We start from the raw sequence: 19,491 nt of genomic DNA, 5'->3' as shown, positions 1-19,491 counted from the left end.
TTACTATATGAACTTGGCCTAATCTTAAACCCCTCCTTGAAAGGATTTATTTATTTATTTATTTACTTACTTACTTACTTACTTACTTATTTACTTATAACCAGTCTTGCTCAGAGCTCAAACTCCAATAAACAACATGTCTTAATTTACTTCATTTGAGAAATTGCTAATGGGATTTCCAAGGCTGTGTGTCCCTTGCTGCGGTAACTTTACAAACCAACTTTACATGACTTACAGACATTTTCCTAGAATCTCTATGTCAGTTGACACTCTTGATAGAATATTACATAAACCAAAACAAAGACAAAAATATATCTTAGAGACTGGAAAGTCAGACACAGACACTTTATTTTCCCCCCAAAAGTATAATTTTAATTTAGAATACCACAGTATGATGATAGAATATGAATAACAACAGCAATGTAAATCTTTATAGTAAATGTACATGCCAAAAAAAAAAAAAAGTTCAAATATAAAAATATCTGGATAGTTTTGTGACCAGAAATATTAGGGTAGACATTTTTCTCAAGAAAGTTATAAACATTATATATTCTTTATGACTGATATTTTTAACAATTCTATTTATCTTTCTCTGTTAGAATTTGTGTGGGGAAATGTTATTCCTTGTTATATATTATTAAAAATACACAGACATTTGAGTGCAATTCAAACTCTTAGTAATATAAATAAAAATGCAAGGGTAGAATTTGAATTATTAATAATTACTTTGTATCTTTTAGGAAAATTTTATGCCATACTATTTATAAAATTAAATATTATGAAATGGATTTACCATTTAAAGTAAATTTATATGTATCCCTATGTATGCATAGAGAAATACTTATAATCTAATATCTGTACATAGGTATGTGTATGTATTTCCCAATATCTTTACATCTCAAGCTATGAATATTTTATATTTGGATATATGAATCTTAAAACACACAAGCTAACATGAGTCTATTTTTTATCTAATGTGGTATCAAAACAAAATGACAAGTCACTTAATGGGGTAAATAATTAGTTATGCCACAATATTTTATTTAGTAATACATGACATAGAACATTTTTTCTGGTATACCACAAAGGCTTAAATGACCTTGGATGTGAAAAACAAACTGGAAAGAAAATCCTGTCATGTTTAGTTTCACACCCATATAAAAATATAATCAAATGTCAGCACAACAGCTTGAACGCTAACAATATCAACTCCCAATAAAGTGTTTGGAGTGCTACATTAAATTATTGGATACCCATTTTTATCAGATTTGATTCTTCCCTTGAGAGATTTGATAGAATCATCGGGCACAGTCATATTTTATGAGACTGTATTCTATTTTTATTTTATTTTAAAATTTCCATTCATTTTATATCACATTTGTGAAATAAATGTATGAAAACTAAGAAAAAGGCCAATCACTAGAGTATTTTCAGGAGTCTGTTTTGTATAATTATATTTTCTTCTTAAATGGTAGTATAACATATGGTCTATACACCAGAAATCCCATGTTCTGTTCCAGACTACATCCAAAGAACATTTGTTTGTAATAAAGGAAGTGCATTAAGAAAACCATATCATGAAAACTTTCATATACTAAAAATTAGATCTTTCATATATCAAAAACCATGCACTAAAAAACATAGACACTTACCTTTATTATATTTGTTGGTATATTCAATATACTTCACAAACACAAAGATTTATAAATCGAACTATAAACAATAAATTATACTATTAGTGAGCATTAAACTGTAATAATCCTAGGGCATTATATTTGTATCTGTGCTATATATTTTGCACAACACTAGCTTTAATTTTGCTTTTATCTATAGTAGGCAATTGATAAATACTTTTTAAAAATAAATTATTAAATTTCATATGTAAAACAGAAGAATGAAAATATTTATTATTTAAAAATCAATAAAATTCATATTTTCAAATAAAGGAGAAAAATAATACAATAATTTCACTAAATTTTGAATATTTTGATAAAATTAAGCATCCATTCATAGTAAAATTTTCTTTGAAAACTAGGAAAAGAAGAAAACTTCATTCATTTAACTCTATCTGAAATACAAATAAACAAAAATAATCATGTAAATGCCATTCTTAATGTTTAAATGTTGAAATTTTGTCCTTCAGTGTTTGAAATCAGAGATAATCAATCTGCAGCATCTCTATTCTAATAATTTTATTTTGGCTTTTTTTTTTTTACTGTTTTCTGTGTGTTCTGTGATATTAATTATCAATAATGGCAGTTTTGTGTCTTCTGTCATCCTTATTCCAGTGCAGGAGCAAACAAATTAGGTCAATATATAATTAGATCAATCTGTGTATATGTGTGCTTTTTGTGTACGCACACACACACAAACACGCACACACACACATATATGTACATATATATAGTTTCTAGATAGCAATAAAAATTTTTCAAATGAAACTGTTAAATCAACTGTTGAACTGTTAACTTCAAAACATCAATTGACAGAAATAAATTTAACAAGAGAAGTGCAAGAGAAACATTTAAACATTACTGAAAGAAATTAAAATATCTGGGGGCGCCTGAATGGCTTAGTCAGTTAAGTGTTGGACTTCGGCTCAGGTCATGATCTCATGTTTTGTGGATTTGAGCCTCATGTCAGGTTCAGTGCTGACAGTTCAGAGCCAAAGCCTGCACTGGATTGTGTGTCTCCCTCTCTCTGTGCCCCTTCCCTGCTCATGCTCTGTCAACTCTCTGTCTCTCAAAAATAAATAAACATTAAAAAAATTAATAAGAAATGAAAATATCTTACATACCATATTAGATTTGGAATATCCAGTAATGTAAGAGTGAAAATTCTTGCCCACATTGACCTATAGAGCTATGAATCAATTTCAAGTCCAATAAAAATTCCTCAAATGTTTTTGAAGAGGAATTGACAAGTTCATTCTAAATTTATATGAGAATGAAAAGGACCAAGACCAGGTAAGACAATGAGAAGACTGTGCTAAATTCAATGATTTAGGCTGATGGAATACAATAGACATCATGGAAACAGAGCCTCTTGATATATGACAAGGTTGGCATTGTAGAACTGGAGTCTTTTCAATAAATGAAGTTTTGGCAATAATTGACAAGCTTTTCAATAAATTATTTTCTTCAATAAATGATGCAGATTAGTTTAGTGTGTATGTAGGTAAAATAATAAAGCAAGCTCATCTGTCTTTAACACCCCAAATAAGGAATAATTCCAGATGGATTGCAGATTTATATGTAAGGCAAACCAATAAGGTTGTATAATAAATTTTAATTGTATAAAATGCAAAATCAAAAGATTCCTAAAATTCATTACAATAAAACCTAGACATTCTACCTTTTATTAAAGTTTATTTTATTTATTTTGAGAGAGAGAGAGAGAGAGAAAGAGAGAGAGAGAGAGACAGCATGTGAAACTAAATCTCATGGTTTGGGATGCGAGCTTACATGATAAAGCAATTATTAGTAATGAATCAAACTGATCGCCAAAAAAGTTAATGTTAATTTTTGCAATGTGGAAGGGAGTTTATAATTGGAAGTTATAGGAGAATGGAAATTTACAAGAAAATGGAGATTTATATGAGTGTTTTATGCCTTATTGTTTTTCTGTGCTATATTTCAAATTAATATTTAAATATATAATCCAATATAAAATGAGTACAATTTAATATGCCAAGTGATTATTTTCAATTTTTTGCAAATATTTAATTTTAAAGAAATAAAGATAAAAACTGCTATGAAATGTTTATATTGGTTGACACATGTATAATAAACATGTATAAATATATCATTCACATCATACACATGACAAAATAGGCTCAAAATAAAGAACTATTAATATTTTTAAACTTCTAATTATTTATATTTGTAAAAGGAATTTTATTTTAGAAAAATTTACTTTATTTTACTTACAGATGTACAAGTATTAGTATATTGTAGAAATAGTGAAATGTAGAAATTTTGGAAATGTATACACATTAATCACATAAACCATATGAAAAAGTGAAAAACAATTGCACCAAAAGCAATAAGATAACTAGGAATCAACCTAACCAAAGAGCAAAAGGTGTGTACTCTTAATACTATAGAACACTTATGAAAGAAATTGAAGACGACACAAAGGAATGGAAAAACATTTCATGTTCATGGATTGGAAGAACAAACATTGTTAAAATGTCTGTACTACCCAAAGCAATCTACACATTTAATGCAATTCCTATCAAAATACCACCAAATCAAAATATAAAATATTTGGATAAAAACTTACACTTAGCAAGTATTTGAAAAAACAATAATAGTTATAAAATATTCCTATTCTCCTGACTTATTTCATTTAACATACCTATTCTTGGTCAAAGACCAGAGAAGAGACACTATTGCCTCTTCCATAGTACACCCTCTTTCTATGGTTTTCTATGAGTTTTTCTCCTCTGTACTCGCCTTACATTTTTTATGTATTCTGTTGTATCATTTACCTAATTTCTGTTTTTATTGCATTTGTTTTTGTACTTTCCTAACTTCTCATAAAATTGAAGTCTCTCTCTTTTTTTTTAAGTTTATTTATTTATTTTGAGAGAGATAGAGAGAGAGAATACCAAAGGAGCAGAGAGAGAGGAAGAAAGAATCCCAAGCACACACTGTGTGGAGCCTCACCTCGGGCTTGAACCCACGAATCGTTAGATCATGACCTAAGCTGAAATCCAACACTCAATGGACTGAGCCAACCAGACACCCCAAAATTGAAGTCTCTTGAAGTCATTATGTTTGTGTGTATGTGTGTGTGTTTCTGGGACTGAGAATCTATACACAGCATTTCTTCTTTGCCAAAGAGTTCCTGCTTCAGATGCTACCAGTAGGGGTTGCAGAGTGAGATTGGAATGTTGGAGAAGAACAGAAAAACCTGCTGGGTCTTGTTTGTTTCCTGTCTTGCTTCCTGTTCCTTTCTAGTGCATTGTCCTTTAGTCAGCTTTATATTCGTGGTGGACAGAATAATACCACTCTCCCAAAGGATGTCCATATCCTAATTCCTGAAACCTGTGAACATGTTACTTTACATGGCAAAAGAGATTTGCAGATGTGATTACATTAATCACATTTTGAGATGGGAAAATTATCCTACCTGCAACAAAAAAAGTGGAATATTGTTTAAATAAAAACTTTAAATGTTTGTCATTGCCGTAGTAGTGAGGTAATAGCCAGTGAGAAAATAGCTATTAGAATTTGGAAGATGAATGGCCTTTTAATGCTGTCCTTCTAATAGCGCAGGAAGTAATTTAGCTAAATTGTTACCTGCAGTAATTTGAACAGCTGACCAACTTCTTACCAGGATTGAAGCTCTAGGGTATAATAGTGTATATTGGATAAATGAGACTACTTTGTGATCATAAATTCTGTTATAAAATTTCTTGTTTTTTCATTCTCTGATAAAATTTCAGGTGCATTTTGTGTAATCAGGCTGATAGTTGGGGTTTTTTTTTTTCACCCTACCTTATAATATCTGCATTTTAATCTGGGGTTTAGTTCATTTACATTTAATGTTTTCAGTTTGTTCCATTTAATTCATTACTCCCCATTTTCTTTCTTCTGTCTTTTTTATATCTATTTTTGTGATTCAAGTTTGTATCTTTTGTTCACTTATTTACTAAAATTATTTGTTCAGTCATTTTAGTGCTGCTTTAGGGTTTCTACTATATAACTTTAATGTATCACTATCTTCAAGTGATTTTATACCACTTCACATATAGTATTAGAATCTGACAGTAGAGTACTTCCATTTTTTTCCACCTGGTCTTTATGGAATACTTGAGTTACATTTTAATTATACATTTTTATAAACTATCAATCAATATCAATATCACATTGATATTATTTTTGTTTAAAAATTCAATTATCTTTACTATAATTTTAAATGAAAACATCTGTGTTTACCCATGTAACTACCATTTCTGTAGATCCATATTTCCATCTGGTGTTATTTTCCTTCAATATGAAAAAAAAATATTTTAACATTTCTTATGGTGTGGGTATGCTTGTAATGCATTTTTTCTTCTTTTAAAATTTTTTTTAATGCTTATTTATTATTGAGAGACAGAGAGACAGAGCATGAGCAGGGGAGGGGCAGAGAGAGGAGGAGACACAGAATCCTAAGCAGGCTCCAGGCTCTGAGCTGTCAGCACAGAGCCTGACACGGGGCTCAAACTCACGAACCGTGAGATCATGACCTGAGCCGAAGTCAGATGCTTAACCGACTGAGCCACCCAGGTGCCCTGCATTTTTCTTCTTATGTATGTTTGAAAGTTCTTTATTTCATCTTCATTTTTTAAAAACTTTTTTCTATATTTAGAATATTAGGTTGACAGTTCGTTGTTATTCTTTCAGTGCTTTATAAATATCTTTTGTCTATTGTCTTATTGCTTGTATTCTTTCAGACCAGAAATCTGCTGGTGTTCTTATTTTTGTTCCTCTTTATATAATGTGTCTTTTACCACTGCCTGTTTTTAAGATCTTCTATTTACTACTGGTTTTGAATAATGTGGGCATTATGTACTTAGGTTATGTCCTACCTGTTTTTGTGCTTGTGTGTGTGTGTGTTCTAACATCTTTATAGGGGTATAATTGATATACAAAATAATGCGTATATATATATATATTTAAAAATTTTTAAGTGTATTTATTTTGAGGGGGGGGGAGAGAGAGAGAGAGAGAGAGAGAGAGACAGACAGAGAGACAGAGAGAACAGGGGAGGGGCAAAGAGAGAAGGAGAGAGAATCCCAAGCAGGCTCTGTGCTCTCAGGGCAGAGCCTGATGCGGAGCTCAAACTTGCAAAACCACGAGATCATGACCTGAATTGAAATCAAGAGTAAGACACTTAACCAACTGAGCCACCCAGGCACCCCATAAAATGATGTATATACTTATTGTGCACAATTTAATACATTTGACATCATCTCAATGGAAGTATTTTTATGACACAAATATCAACAATGGAATCTTTGGGATATGTTAGATATGTTTGTTCCTTTGATTGTGATGATGGTATCAAAAGTGTTTGGAGTTTTTTGAGCTCATTGGATCTATGTATTTGTAAATTTCATCAGATTTGAAAATTTTTTAACATTTATTTCTGTAAATATTTTTCCCCTTCCTTTCAAGACTTCAGTTGCACTTGGAATTGTCCCACTTTTAAAATTACTTCTACTTTGTGCATTTTATTTTGAATAAATTCTATTGCTACATCTTCAAATTCACTCACTTTTTTTATATAATGTCTGATCTGTCATCAGTATTATCCACTGAATTATTCATCTCAGACATTTTAGTTTTCATTTATAAAAGTTTAATCTTAATATTTTAATAATTCTCTGACTCTACTTAAGTTTTGGACACCTGGAATCTAGTTCAATAGCTATTTTAATGTTTCTTTTAATCCTAACATCTGTTTCAGTTCTGTGTCAATGAGTTATTTTTCTCATGAATGGTTATATTTTGCTTCTTTTCCTTGGAAGCCATACACCTCTGACAAGGGTCATAAATCTAGTCCCTGTACTGTATCTTGGTCAAAAACAGAAGCCTGTGCCTTTATTCTTATACTATGTTTGTTTGAAACACAGTGGAGTCTTTATATTTTTAATTCAGTCTGATAGTCTCACATTTAGTTGTATGTTTAGCCATTTTATATTTAATTTTAGGTTTAATGTGGTTATTTATATGTTTAGATTTAAGACTTCCATTTCTGTGTTTGGCTTCTCATTGCTCCTCTTGATCCTTCCATGCCTTTATTTTTTGACTAAAATGCTTCACTTGTATTGCTTTTTTTTTTCTTTTGCTAACTTGTTGGAGTCTGCTGTAAGCCTCATAAACTTAAAACATTTTGTGTGTGTGTATGTATGTACAGCTTCATGAACATTATGATTGCTACAACATGAGTCTTACAAAACTGTATTTCCAGTTCAAATTTCAACACTCCCACCTTTGTGCTCTGTCAGACATTTTACTTCTATATATACTGTAACCCTGTATTTCATTTTTATTATTTTAGGTTTAAACAGTTAATGGTTTTAAAATGGTTTTAATTATAAATACTCAGAAAATTTCTTTATATTTAGTGTCCATTCTTTCTGGAGTTTTCTATTCCTTCCTGTAAACTGGTCTTCTCCTTGGCATCAATTATCCTGCAACCTAAATAACTTTTTTGATAGTAAACTCCTGGAAATATATATTCACATATTTGTCTTTGTAAGTCAGTCTTTTTTATACTTTCATTTTTGAAAGTTTTTTTTCTTGAATAGATTTCTAAGTTGATATTTTTTCTTTCAGCACATTAATGATGTCACTTCTTTGCTTTCTGGTCTTCGTTGTTTCTTATGAGAAGTCAACTATCTATTGCATTATTATCTGAATGTTATACACCTTTTTCTGAAAGCTTTTGAGATATTTTCATTTTCCTTATTTTTTGGTGGTTTTACTTTAATATCCCAAAGTTTTTCTTTCTGTTTATTCTTTTTGGAATTGTGGGTTTATGTTTTTTCATTCATATGGAAAATCTTAGCCATTCTCTCTTCAGATGTTATTCTGCACTATTACATCTTTTGTTTTCTTCTTAAACTCCCATCTCACATATGTTACATCATTTGTTATTATCCCACCACTTTCAGAATGGTGTATTCCATTTTCTTCTTCACATGATCCTTTTTGGTTTCTGTTTTTATAGGTTTTTTTTTTTTTTTGGTCTGGTTTCAAGGTAATGAATTTTCCCATGCTATATACACAGCATGTTGTTAAGTTGAATTCTTTGTCTCCAATATCATAGATTTTATTTCTAGAATTTACATTTGATTTCATACCTTTGTAGAAATTCCCAAATTGTTCATATTTCTTGTTCCTTTTCCACTCAGTCTTTTAACATGTTTATTTTAGCCACAAATAAATTAAATGACACATTCATCACATTTGAAAGCCCTTTTCTGAAAATTACAACATTTGAATACACGCTTTATCTGATTCTATTGGCTATTTCCTCTCATTAATAAATCATACATTCTTGTCTCTTTAACATATCTAGTAATTTTTTATTGAATATGAATCAACATGTGCAAAATTGTACTGTGAGTAATATTTAGGTCTGGGAAAGGAATGCCTCTTCTGCTAAGTCTTCTGCTAAGTCTTCTGCTAATGCCTCTTCTCCTAAGTCAAGCAAGTCTGTAGTGGACTGGTTCTTGGCATTATTGTGCTTCATTTACATTCAGTTCACCACTGTATTCAAGTTATTTGAGGCAGGGTTGCACCTTTTCTTCTTTTTTAAAACGTGTATTTACTTGAGAGAGAGAGAGAGAGAGCATATGAGGGGGGGCAGAGAGAAAAGGAGTGAGAGAGAATCCCAAGCAAGCTCCGAGATGTTGGTGAAGAGCCCCATGTGGGACTTGAACCCACAAACTGTGAGATCATGATCTGAGCCAAAATAAAGAATAGGACGCTTAACTGACTGAGCCACCCAGGTGCCCCAAGTTTATACATTTTCCTTAGCAACGTTTGAGATCTAAGTGACTAGAGGATTTGACTTATTTCTCTCTTCCATTGTTAGCCATCAACAGACCTCAGAGATGTCTCTTTCAGGTCTCCTTTACTTCTGCAATTGTAGAATGGTTTGATGCCAGATACTTGCCACAAGGTCTTCGTGTCTTTGGGGTTCCTTTTGGTGGTCCTCCCTGTTGACACTGCATCTGAGTCTAACAAGGCTTTTCTTTCAACACTCTTGTGTCTTCAACAATAGCAGACACTTGTTGCCTGGTTCCAGTGGACAGCCCAGATTGCCTGTGAATTTACTCTCAGTTCTCCTTTCTGCTTTCATTTGTCAGTGGATTACATACGCCTGTGACCCAGGATGGGTTGCTCAGTCCTTCTGTGCTTCTCTGAGTACTAAATACAGAAGTGTGCACTTCACATATCACAAATAAATGCTGGTAATCCCTGATGTATTTTTGTTTGTCTGAGTTTATATAATTTAAGGGATTTTTATTTAAAACTGATTTTTCCCCCTTAGGGGTGCCTGAGTGGCTCAGTCAGTTGAGCACTGGCTCTTGATTTTGGCTCAGGTCATGATCTCCTGGTTCTTAGGATGGAGCCCTGCGTTGGCTGCTAACAAAGAGCCAGTTTGGGGTTCTCTCTCTCCCTCTTTCTCTGCCCCTCCGCTGCTCATGCTCTGTTTCTCTCTCAAAAAAAAAATAAGCATTAAAAAAAATAAAACTTAAGTTTTCCCCTGAAGCATAGGGAATTGGCTTATGTAATAGATATCTTGATCTTGAAATCTGTTACCACACAGATTCGGTTTAGATCATTTATATGATTTGGATATATTAGTTATAAACCTCAGTTTCCTATCTGGAAAATTTTGAAAATAATAACACTAACATCTTAGGGTTACTGTGAAGAGTAAATGAAATAAAATATATAAAATCATGTAGCTTGCATGGGCATAGTAACCATACAACAAATTAAGTAATATTGTCATTAGTATTATAACTGTAAAATATGTAATAAAGATTGTAGGCCCTACAAATATACCTATAAATTACTACATAATAAAAGCAACATATAGTAACCTTCATCATTAGACTGTATGTATCAAGGTAGAGATTTTCACTACATGCTGAACACTCATAAGTGTGGGAATGGAATGATTTTACCATGCAACATATACCACATGACCTCTAATGAGACTTCATTTGGGGATATAAGTTTCATTTCCTAAAAACAGATTATTACTGAAATATATACACATGTAGTATTGTTATCTATTAATCAGAGTTTTAGAAAGGATGGTTAAAAAAAGGAAAGAAGATGGGGTGCCTGGGTGGCTCAGATGGTTAAGTGTATGACTCTTGATTTTGGCTCAGGTCATGATATCATGGTTCATGGGATCTAGCCCCACACTGGGTTCTGCACAGACATCATGGAGCCTACCTGGGATCTTCTCTCTCTGCCCCGCCCCCCCCACTATCACTATTGTCTCTCTTTCTCTCTCTGACTCTCCCTCTCTCTCTCTCTCTCACACACAAAATAAGTAAATAAACATTTAAAAACAAAAAAGGAAGATGAGTTTGGTGTGAAATATGAGTTTGAATTATCCTCCTACCCCCATTTTCTTGGCAACTCAATCAAATGACATCTATAAAACGCTTAAGTAATTTAGAGGCACATAGTAGGTGATCAATAAATGGTGTATCCCTTTACCTTGTTTGTATGCATTTGTATTATCTCTTGTTAGACAATATTATGTTAGCACATAAGGACCCTATCCTTTTAATGTGTGTGTACACAAATGTTCATGACAGCTTTATTTGTAATAGCCAAAAACTGATAACAATGCAAAAGTCCTTCAGCAGGTGAATGGTAAACCAAACCGTGGTATATCTGTACATCAACTACTACTCAGTAATAATAAATGAACTATTGGTAGATACTATAACATGGGTGAATCTCAAAATAATTATGGTGAGTGAAAAAAGCCAGAAAAAAAGGATAATACCATGTGATTTCATTTATATAAAATTCTACAGGGTGCAAACTAATTGATAGTCACAGAAAGAAGATCAGTGTTTGTTGGAGGATGAGGGCAGGAGGCTGGCAGGGAGGAGCAAGAGGAAGTTTCTGGAGGTGATGGATGTGTTCATTATTGAACTTGTGATGGTTTCCTGGGTGTCTATATACATCAAAACTTATAGTATATTTAGTATACACTTTAATTATGTATCGGTTATTTTATATCAGTTCTATATTAACGATGCTGCTTAATAAAGGACCCTATCTTGTAGATCATAGGATTTATCCCAATAATTTGCATAGAGTAAATGGTCAATATTATTTTGAAAATCAGAATATTAATAAGTTTTTCAATTGAATGGATCTTCTTATTTAACTATGTGGACATGGGCTGACAAATCCTCTAAGTATATCTCTGTTTCAGTGATCCTTTTCTGGATAGTGTATTGACCACTGCTAATGGGTGGATTTCTTACTAAGCATTATTTTTGAATTGGCTTGATTACGTTGAAAGTTGAGTTGAAACGACTGGGCTATGACAGCATCCTAATCAGATCTTGCTCACGTGTTCGCCATTATTTCCTCTTTTATTATGTTTTCTTCATCCCTCATATTTCTTCTCATCCAAGGTAATCTTTAGAAAGTCATAGGCTGATTGGTTATTAAGGATAACACTTCTTTAAGTCACAGATAGATGACTTTACCTTTGGCTTGATTCTTATTCTGAATGTATCTGGAAAATATAATTATTGTATAACTTGGTTTATCCCAGATGAATGTATAAAATTCTGAGGCCAAATTCAGACAAAAAAAAATGTGTTAATTTACATCACTTTATTTCTTGACATTTATTTCCCAGAGAGACAACATGAAGAAGAATAGTTTGTATAGAATAGGTGTTTACTACTAATGGGATCTAAAGCCATTCATTCCCAACACCATCTAACCAGAAAATTGGAGAATAAGCTATGAGAGAACATATTTTATCTTAAACATTAAGTCCTTCCAATTATTGGCATTGTGGTGATACACTTGTCAAGCCAGAACAATGGGAATCATACTGGGAATGTATATTTAATCTTTCCATTAGTAAATATTAAAGATGATTTTATTATACTTTATGAGAAAGCTTATAAATTTCATGGAATACAGTGTACTTTCACTATTCAGAAGACATGTAAGATGCCCAGTTATGCAGTCAGTCATCAATAGTGAATTTCTTTAAATCATCATTACCTTGCTTTCTCTTTTACTTTAATCTTCGCCACATGTAGATGTTATTAAAATTCATCATTATAAACAACCCTACATAATTATCAGTTGGAACTTCCTGATCCCTCCCCAATGAAAGACATGTGTATTTTATTAGTACTTTTGGTATTCTCTCTTAAAGGTGGCATGTATTGCAAAATCTTACCCTCCATAAAAATACATAAATTTGAAAATACATGAAAATTTAATGTTAAGTTTTTTGGTTGTGTTTTCAGATAAACCTTCCTATTACATTGATATTAGTATTAATTATCGATTTATGTAATATGAATAAAATACATTCAAGGACATATTCCATAGATAAATGGTAAAATTATTTTCTTTATATTGCCATATCCTTGGGAATTATTATAGTCTGAAACACTATTAAGTAGATATCTTCAATATATGTAGCTCTGACAATCCATTTAGACTCAGGATAAATATTTTGTTACATAAAATGAAATGTATAACTGGGAATTTAGTGTAGAATTTTTCATCTGTGTACTTCTGGGTTTTAGTTATAATGTGGTGGGATATTTTTTCTCCTCATTTTTTTTTCCATTAGTCCACATTTGTGTTTATGTCACAGCATGCAATCGAGCTAGAAAATTATGAAATCATTGTAAACACAGTATGAATCCTCTAAAGAAAATATTTGTGAAAATTGGACTAATGCACTGTTTTACACAACAGGACATGAGATAGCTCTTTCTATTTTAGAAATGCATAATCAGGTGTTGCCATTCATCTTTAATGTTCTTGTTTACTCAGAGACAAGCCATTAATGTATTCATTTATAGGAGCCACAGTTTATTTTGATTTCATTTGTTTGAACTGACATTTTAGAGGTCAAATACATGACTTGATTATTTCACTGCTGACTTCTACAGTAAAGGTTTAATTCCTACTTACCAAATAACAATTAAATTCATTTTTCCCTGTATATTAGTTAAAAACTGTTCATGCTGGACCAGTAAAACAACAGAAACAAAAATCATTAAAATTATTATCTACTAAAATCAGTTGTGTTGTGGGAGTAACAGCAGGCTAAATGTGATTTATAGAGACCAATTTAGAAATTTCTATTATTATTATTTCTATTATTTAAAATTTATATTTATTATTTAGTGTAATAAAGACCTTTGTATTATAAAGCAATAATGCTTCAATAGGAAATTATTTGTGGTAGATAATTTTTTATCCCATTCTTCTTCCTAATTGTCTCCCAAATCCTATCATAACCAAAACCAGAAATACAGAAAACATTTTTGAATATTTTTGAGTGTTGTAACAACTTTTTTTTCTGAACTTATGATACATATTTGGTTCTACTGATCATACAGCTATGGTAGTTAGTCCATTTGGTTACCCTCAGTGAACTGAACCACAGATACTCAGCATTCATGCTCCCATATGGCGTTTTTCCTAGTTTCTGTTATGGGCTGGTAACTTGCTTTAGCCAACTGAATGTGCCAGATTATACAATGTGGCAGTCTGGGCTGAAACCTTACAAAAGCTAAGCAGCTTCTTTGATCCTCTAGTACAAAGTTAGCTGTTGAGCTGGAGCTTCCAAATAGAAAGACCAGGAGGAGAGACCATATTGAGAAATAAAAGCCTCAAAACTACTTGGAGTAAGAGGAAAGTGGCTGTCTCAGTGTCCCAGATGGATGATGGTTGCAGACAACTTGCCGGCTACACACAGCAGTCTAAAACCACAAACAAGATATGCAAAAGAATCACATACTGAGCCTAGCATAGATTGATGATTTCTGAGAAGTAAGATCGTTGTCTCATTAAGCCACTAATTCTGATGGTGGTTTGTTAGAGAGGAATTATTAACTAAAATAGAAATTGCTAACAAAAGTGGACCGCAGCGGCAACAAACGTGTGGCCTTGACTTTGGGATCAGGCATTTAGCAACAGAGGAGATGGAAGAGGACACTGTTGATGAAAACAGGAAAAGCAGTGATAAAATTGCTATCAGAGAGTAGAGAAAAGAGGACCAAGTTATATACTGGCAGTAAATTAATGATATCCTCTCAGGTAACATGAACACCAGGATATTTAAGAAACTTGTGGACCTGGCTGATCAGATTTCTAAGCAGATTGTGAAAGTGGAAAATAGTTTCTTTTAGTTCCCTTTGATTAAGTGTGCAAGGGGAGATGAAATAAAGAAAGGAATGTTGAGTTCTCAGAGTAGAGAAGATATATACATTTTACCTGCGCGTTTATTTTTCCTCTGACTCTAGAGTATTTAAATAATTTTGTGGTAACTGTAGTTATTGTTTTCTTATCCTTACCAAAGAAAGCTATGCAGAGAAGACTAATGAAATTCAGGTAATGTGTGTAAATGGCTCTTTACCTCTTGACCAATAAATTATATGCTTTTATTTTATTTATTTTTTTAATATGAAATTTATTGTCAAATTGGTTTCCATAAAACACCCAGTGCTCATCCCAAAAGCCCTCCTCAATACCCATCACCCATCCTACCCTCCCTCCCACCCCCCATCAACCCTCAGTTTGTTCTCAGTTTTTAACACTCTCTTATGCTTTGGTTCTCTCCCACTCTAACCTCCTTTTTTTTTCTTACCCTCCCCCAATGGACTTCTGTTAAATTTCTCAGGATCCACATAAGAGTGAAAACATATGGTATATGTCTTTCTCTGTATGATTTATTTCACTTAGCATAACACTCTCCAGTTCCATCACATTGCTACAAAAGGCCATATTTTATTCTTTCTCATTGCCACGTAGTATTCCATTGTGTATATAAACCACAATTTCTTTATCCATTCATCAGTTGATGGACATTTAGGCTCTTTCCATAATTTGGCTATTGTTGAACGTGCTGCTATAAACATTGGGGTACAAGTGCCCCTATGCATCAGCACTCCTGTATCCCTTGGGTAAATTCCTAGCAGTGCTATTGCTGAGTATAGGGTAGATCTATTTTGAATGTTTTGAGGAAACTCCACACTGTTTTCCAGAATGGCTGCACCAGTTTGCATTCCCATTAACAGTGCAAGAGGGTTCCCATTTTTCCACATCCTCGCAAGCATCTATAGTCTCCTGATTTGTTCATTTTAGCCACTCTGACTGGCATGAGGTGATATCTGAGTGTGGTTTTGATTTGTATTTCCCTGATGGGGAGTGACATTGAGCATCTTTTCATGTGCCTGTTGGCCATCTGGATGTCTTCTTTTTTTGTGTGTGTGTGTGTGGTTTAAGTATTTTATTTTTTTTATTTTTTTTCAATATATGAAATTTATTGTCAGATTGGTTTACATACAACACCCAGTGCTCATCCCAAAAGGTGCCCTCCTCAATACCCATCACCCACCCTCCCCTCCCTCCCACCCCCCATCAACCCTCAGTTTGTTGTCAGTTTTTAAGAGTCTCTTATGCTTTGGCTCTCTCCCACTCTAACCTCTTTTTTTTTTCCTTCCCCTCCTCCATGGGTTTCTGTTAATTTTCTCAGGATCCACATAAGAGTGAACACATATGGTTTCTGTCTTTCGCTGTATGGCTTATTTCACTTAGCATCACACTCTCCAGTTCCATCCACGTTGCTACAAAGGGCCATATTTCGTTCTTTCTCATTGCCATGTAGTACTCCATTATGTATATAAACCACAATTTCTTTATCCATTCATCAGTTGATGGACATTTAGGCTCTTTCCACAATTTGGCTATTGTTGAGAGTGCTGCTATAAACATTGGGGTACAAGTGCCCCTATGCATCAGTACTCCTGTATCACTTGGGTAAATTCCTAGCAGTGCTACTGCTGGGTCATAGGGTAGGTCTATTTTTAATTTTCTGAGGAACCTCCACACTGTTTTCCAGAGTGGCTGCACCAGTTTGCATTCCCACCAACAGTGCAAGAGGGTTCCCGTTTCTCCACATCCTCTCCAGCATCTATAGTCTCCTGATTTCTTCATTTTGGCCACTCTGACTGGCATGAGGTGATATCTGAGTGTGGTTTTGATTTGTATTTCCCTGATAAGGAGCAACGTTGAGCATCTTTTCATGTGCCTGTTGACCATCCGGATGTCTTCTTTAGAGAAGTGTCTATTCATGTTTTCTGCCCATTTCTTCACTGGGTTATTTATTTTTCAGGTGTGGAGTTTGGTGAGCTCTTTATAGATTTTGAATACTAGCCCTTTGTCCGATATGTCATTTTCAGATATCTTTTCCCATTCGATTGGTTGCCTTTTAGTTTTTTGATTGTTTCCTTTGCTGTGCAGAAGCTTTTTATCTTCATGAGGTCCCAATAGTTCATTTTTGCTTTTAATTCCCTTGCTTTGGGGATGTGTCAAGTAAGAAAATGCTGCAGCTGAGGTCAGAGAGGTTTTTTCCTGCTTTCTCTTCTAGGGTTTTGGTGGTTTCCTGTCTCACATTCAGGTCTTTTATCCACTTTGAGTTTATTTTTGTGAATGGTATAAGAAAGTGGTCTAGTTTCATCCTTCTACATGTTGCTGTCCAGTTCTCCCAGCACCATTTGTTAAAGAGACTGTCTTTTTTCCATTGGATATTCTTTCCTGCTTTGTCAAAGATTAGTTGGCCATACTTTTGTGGGTCTGCTTCTGGGGTTTCTATTCTATTCCATTGGTCTATGTGTCTGTTTTTGTGCCAATGCCATGCTGTCTTGATGATTACAGCTTTGTAGTAGAGGCTAAAGTCTGGGATTGTGATGCCTCCTGCTTTGGTCTTCTTCAATATTACGTTGGCTATTCAGGATCTTTTCTGGTTCCATACAAATTTTAGGATTGCTTGATCTAGCTTCGAGAAGAATGCTGGTGCAATTTTGATTGGGATTGCATTGAATGTGTAGATAGCTTTGGGTAGTATTGACATTTTAACAATATTTATTCTTCCAATCCATGAGCATGGAATGTTTTTCCATTTCTTTATATCTTCTTCAATTTCCTTCATAAGCTTTCTATAGTTTTCAGCATACAGATATTTTACATCTTGATTAGGTTTGTTCCTAGGTATTTTATGCTTCTTGATGCAATTGTGAATGGGATCAGTTTCTTTATTTGTCTTTGTGTTGCTTCATTATTAGTGTGTAAGAATGCAACTGATTTCTGTACATTAATTTTGTATCCTGCGACTCTGCTGAATTCATGTATCAGTTCTAGCAGACTTTTGGTGGAGTCTATCGGGTTTTCCATGTATAGTATCATGTCATCTGCAAAAAGTGAAAGCTTGACTTCATCTTTGCCAATTTTGATGCCTTTGATTTCCTTTTGTTGTCTGATTGCTGATGCTAGAACTTCCAACACTATGTTAAACAACAGCGGTGAGAGTGGACATCCCTGGCATGTTCCTGATCTCAGGGAGAAAGCTCTTAGTCAGTTTTTCCCTATTGAGGATGATATTAGTTGTGAGCTTTTCATAAATGGCTTTTATGATGTTTAAGTATGCTCCTTCTATCCCGACTTTCTCAAGGGTTTTTATTAAGAAAGGATGCTGAATTTTGTCAAATGCTTTTTCTGCATTGATTAACAGGATCATATGGTTCTTATCTTTTGTTTTATTAATGTGATGTATCACCTTGATTGATTTGCGAATGTTGAACCAGCCCTGCAGCCCAGGAATGAGTCTCACTTGATCATGGTGAATAATTCTTTTTATTTGCTGTTGAATTCGACTTGCTAGTATCTTATTGAGAATTTTTGCATCCATATTCATCAGGGATATTGGCCTGTAGTTCTCTTTTTTTACTGGGTCTCTGTCTGGTTTAGGAATCAAAGTAATGCTGGCTTCATAGAATGAGTCTGGAAGTTTTCCTTCCCTTTTTATTTTTTGGAATAGCTTGAGAAGGATTGATATTACCTCTGCTTTAAATGTCTGGTAGAATTCCCCTGGGAAGCCATCTGGTCCTGGACTCTTATTTGTTGGGAGATTTTTGATAATGGATTCAATTTCTTCAATGGTTATGGGTCTGTTCAAGCTTTCTATTTCTTCCCGTTTGAGTTGTAAGTGTGTGGGTGTTTAGGAATTTGTCCATATCTTCCAGGTTGCCTAGTTTGTTGGCATATAATTTTTCATAGTATTCCCTAATAATTGCTTGTATTTCTGAGGGATTGGTTGGAATAATTCCATTTTCATTCATGATTTTATCTATTTGGGTCATCTCCCTTTTCTTTTTGAGAAGCCTGGTTAGAGGTTTATCAATTTTTTTTATTTTTTCAAAACCACGTCTTGGTTTCATTGATCTGCTCTACAATTTTTTTAGGATTCTATATTGTTTATTTCTGCTCTGCTCTTTATTATTTCTCTTCTTCTGCTGGGTTTGGGGTGTCTTTGCTGTTCTGCTTCTATATACTTTAGGTGTGCTGTTAGATTTTGTATTTGGGATTTTTCTTGTTTTTTGAGGTAGACCTGGATTGCGATGTATTTTCCTCTCAGGACTGCCTTTGTTGCATCCCAAAGCATTTGGATTGTTGTATTTTCATTTTCTTTTGTTTCCATATATTTTTAAATTTCTTCTCTAATTGCCTTGTTAACCCATTCATTCTTTAGTAGGGTGTTCTTTAACCTCCATGCTTTTGGAGGTTTTCCAGACTTTTTCCTGTGGTTGATTTCAAGCTTCATAGCATTGTGATCTGAAAGTATGCATGGTATGATCTCAAATCTTGTATACTTATGAAGGGCTGTTTTGTGACCCAGTAT

The sequence above is a fragment of the Panthera onca genome, chromosome B2, assembly GCF_046562875.1.
Source record: "Panthera onca isolate mPanOnc1 chromosome B2, mPanOnc1 haplotype 2, whole genome shotgun sequence".
Classification (NCBI taxonomy): domain Eukaryota; kingdom Metazoa; phylum Chordata; class Mammalia; order Carnivora; family Felidae; genus Panthera; species Panthera onca.
This window is presented reverse-complemented; position numbering follows the sequence as displayed.